Below are 4,584 nucleotides of genomic sequence, written 5' to 3' on the forward strand. Positions count from 1 at the left end.
TGATTTTTTTCACCGTTAAACATATTGCGTAAGGTTCACGCATGCAATTTGTTGTTTTCGATGAGTTTTGTATGTTTTCCTTTGATCAGAGTAGTAAATATTCGATTTTGATCTTACATGAGTGATTGTACAGGTGATAGATGAATTCTTTTGTTTTCTGGAAACCAAGTTTTGTGAATGTGATGATACTATATGGGATCACTAGCCAAATTGTTTTCTTGATGCTTATATTTTATTTACTATTTGATATTTAACTCATTTTAATTGATTGTGCGCTTGTTGGTAGTAGTTTTTTTTCTTAGTATGGAATGCATATAAATTTGCTTCGATAATGAATTCTTAATGCATATATTATATTTACATTTTTCATATATCATTAGTTGATTATGAAATCATGTATTTTTGCAAATGTATTTTTGCAAGTAGTAGTGGTTTGATGTAAGTTATATTTTGCACACCGTATTTGTTAACATTTATATTAATATTTAGTGGGAAAAACACTAAACAGCTCACTGAGAATAAATTGGTCATTTTAACCAGTTCTGTCTAATCATATCATGTCTTACCAAACGCTGAACAACTGTCCTGTCATGTTCTGTCTTGTCATATCCTGTTCTGTCATGTTCTGTTCTGTCTGTACCAAACGCACCCTAAAGGACATATAAGTTAAATTTTGTAAAAGTAGTTATGAGTAAACAATAACATACAAATAAAGTAGGTACACGGACAAGATAATCAATGTAAAGGAACTACACCCCTCTAGTCTAACTTTGGATTAATGTAACCTAACTACCCTCACTAAGAGTATACTTTACCCTCTACCTCTCTAGCTCCCTTCTTCTCATCTATGCTAGCACATATTCCGACTCCAGTCTACTAGCCTCCTGAGTCTCCATGAACTCTCTTTCTGGGTCTCTAAGAAACATAACAGTTTCTTCTTAAACTAGAACCTACCTCACAACTCGGTTGTGATCCACTCTTTTAATACTCGATTAAAATTATGATTTCATGACTTTTCATTCATAATTCGATTTGCAATTAAATGTTTCTTCTCCCATGGACCATTTAATTTATACAAATTTAACCCATAAAGGTATTTGCACATTGATGAAGTCAAGACCATCAATGCCAATGGTGCACAAAAACACGATGAACCTGGCCTATCTAGCCCGACATCATTCGATGCCTGATCGAGTAGTGAGAATTTCAAATGGTAGGTATTGTGTTGGAATATTCGAACCCAACTCATTCCAATAAACCTGATACCTTTTTATATGATATAAACATCTTCTGTTAGCAATGTTCTTAGTGTTGCCTTTGATCTCTATGATCGTCACAAATAACTAGATATCTCTTGATTTTTCTTTGTTCCCCATGCAGCATAAAATGTCAATTAAACAGCAGTAATGGTTAATGATGTCACAACTCGACCTACCCATTACGTTGGGTTATTCTTTAAATATTTTTTAACAGGTTGAGATTTTTCAAATTGTACTAGTCGATTATGTTGTTCAAGTGTCTTTAAACTGACCAATCCAATCCATATACATCTCGATCGAAGCAACAATTGTTGCAAAATTGATGCCCTTGCAGTCACCATTATGTCTCAATGTTCCTAGCAATAAACTCGAATTCATTAACTAGTTGCCAATAAATTTATAATTAATTGTTATATCAATATAGAAATATGATCTTAACCTTGTAAATACTCCGTCAAATTCATACTTGAAATTGACTATCGATTTCTTTCTGGTTGGTAACTGATATATGTATATAGTGTGTATATAAGTATATTACATATATAAATACGAAACGTGTAAACAAAATGAAAATAATTCTTTTTTTTTTTGTAACGGTGTCCGGGCCAAAGCCCGACTAATCCCCAGCAATTTTGGAGGCTAAACATGGTCCCACTTAAATGTCGCCAACACTTCCCTTCCCAGGGCTCGAATTTGGGTTCATGACTATGTCATGCCCAAGCCTTTACCACTAGGCTGGAAGGTCTTTAACATGAAAATAAATATTTACCGATAAATAAAAAAAAACTAAAAAACTAAAAAAATAACCATAAATGAAAATAAATATTTACCGATAAATAAAACTAAAAAAATAACCATAAATGGAATTTTAACTAAAAATCCATTGTTAAAGTTAAAAAATTCTAAAACAAATTCCAAATCTGAATCATCCACGAATCCTTCAATCCACCATAAACTTTTTAGCTTTCTTTAAAAAAATTAAAAAATTAAAAAAATCAATATTCTAATTATTAAAAGTTAGTAACAGATTTGTGGCAGATTAGAGTATCCGTTACTGATCCATCGGAAAATCTAAATCTAATTTTTAATTATAAAAAGAAAATAAAAATGATTTTTAAATTTTGCAACAGATTAATAGCGGATCTTTCAATCCATCGGAAATCTTCCACTAACTTTTAATTCCTTGAATTTTTTTAAAGATCGATTTTTTTAATTATTAAAAATTAATGGCAGAAAAATCATCAGTCGATGAAAGTCTGAAGTTTAATACTGTGCTGGACTTGTCTAATGTTCTTCTATCTCCACTTTGTGTACCCTATAGATTGTAAATTTCGGCAATAAATCAATGATTATTTGTTTCTATCAGTGTTCTAAAAGGTTTTTTTATGACAACTTTTGAGGTGTGTTATGGCTCAAGGTTCGTATTCGACATTATGTTAAGACTGTCGCATGCCACAACCAAATGCATCGTTTTTTGTAAGGTGATATTTAATTTTCTTAACCTTTTATAGTCTTAATTTTAGTTTTTGGTATATAACCTAATTTTCAAATTGTTCAAGATCACTGATTCATTGAATAACAATATAAAAACAAATAGTATTAACTTTATAAATTTATTTAAGTCGCTTACTTTGTATCAATGATTATAATTAAATAAGAGGTTATAATATGATGAAAAAGGAAAAAATAAAATTGAATTAAATGGAGGGCAATTTTGGAACAGATTGTTTTTATTTTTTGTAAGACAATCATGTTTTATTTTTGGAAGATAATCATGTTTTATATGTTGTGTGTTTAAATTTTATAGTGTGGTTTCATCTATAAACTTCGTTGTTTTGATTTTTTAAGCAAAATTTACAGGTGGAACTAGAAAGTTCATAGGTAAAAGAATGATTTTTTAAAAGTTTACAAGTGAAGCAATGATTTATGTTTAAAATTCATAGGTGAAAATTTGATTTTATTTAAAGTTAATAATGTTGTTTCTTGTATGAATATTGATTCTTCCAAAAAAAAATACGAAAGTTAATAGGTGAAACTAGAAAGTGGATAAGATTATTGTTGACATTTAATTAGGATTTTATCAAATGGCGTAGATCTCTTCTTACATTTCTTACTATAACTTTTTCTTCTCACCGAAATTCAACCATAATATATATGTATGTATGTATATATATGCGGGAGTGTAAACGAGAATGCATGTTATTTACAAAAATGCGAGAACAGTGTGGGCGTCCAATTTACTTTTTTAACCAATAATTTAATTATATTAATTAAAAATAAATCATTAAAGGTAGTAATGTAATTATTTATTTATTTCATAATTTTTATGTTATTTTCATTAATTATAATTATCCCATTATTTTCAATTAGAACCTGCTTACGTCTCACGTCTCGATCATATTGATATATCAATTGAGACAGTTGAAGAACCTGCACTAATATATGATAATCATGTGATAAGCAAGCATTGTGATAAATAAATACATTGTGTGTTACTCGATTTTGCTCTAATGTTGTTGATAATCGAACATTGTGATTTTCGACCGAAATTTGTTAATCGACCAAACTGTGTTAATCGAACATAGGGTATCAAGTTTTTCTAGTTGTGATAATTGTCCATGTTTAATTACTCAGACTTGGCCATCAAGTGTGATACTTACATTGTGATAATTGAATGATATAGAAGGGCAAATAACCGTATCATTCTAATCTTTGCAGTCATATAGGTTGTGATACACCATTATATTATGGTAATTCAATTATGATTCTTGTAATAACAATGTGATAATCAATATGGTAATTCATTTGTGATAATTGTGATATCAATGGTGTGACACATGATCATCAAGCTTTAATTGAAGTATGATAATTATGTGATTTACATACAGTTATCGAGCCCTAATTGATAACAGACAATTATCGAGCCCTAATTGAAGTGTGATAATTATGTGATCGTGTTCCACGTATTGAATATGTGATAAAGTTGTGTCACTAACCAACTATACATTTTCCATGTTTTAAATATTTTTTAAATCTTTTTAATATTAATTTAAACTTGAAAAATCCCTTAACTTCTCCTAAAATATGATTTAAAATACAATGCTTGACTTAAAGACTATTCTTGTGTTCTTCTAAATCACAAGAGTTCTGGTTTGAACCATTCCATATATATATATATATATATGTGTGTGTGTATATGTATGTAGGGGAGCGTTCAAATAAAAACCACCCAGTTTGTATAAACCGTGAAAACCACATTCAACCAATCATAATTTTTCATTTTGTTCATTTTTTTGTAATTATGAGAGGTTGATTAACCATTTTT

Source organism: Cynara cardunculus (assembly GCF_001531365.2).
Source record: "Cynara cardunculus var. scolymus isolate 2C chromosome LG 2, CcrdV1, whole genome shotgun sequence".
In the NCBI taxonomy this organism is placed as follows: Eukaryota; Viridiplantae; Streptophyta; class Magnoliopsida; order Asterales; family Asteraceae; genus Cynara; species Cynara cardunculus.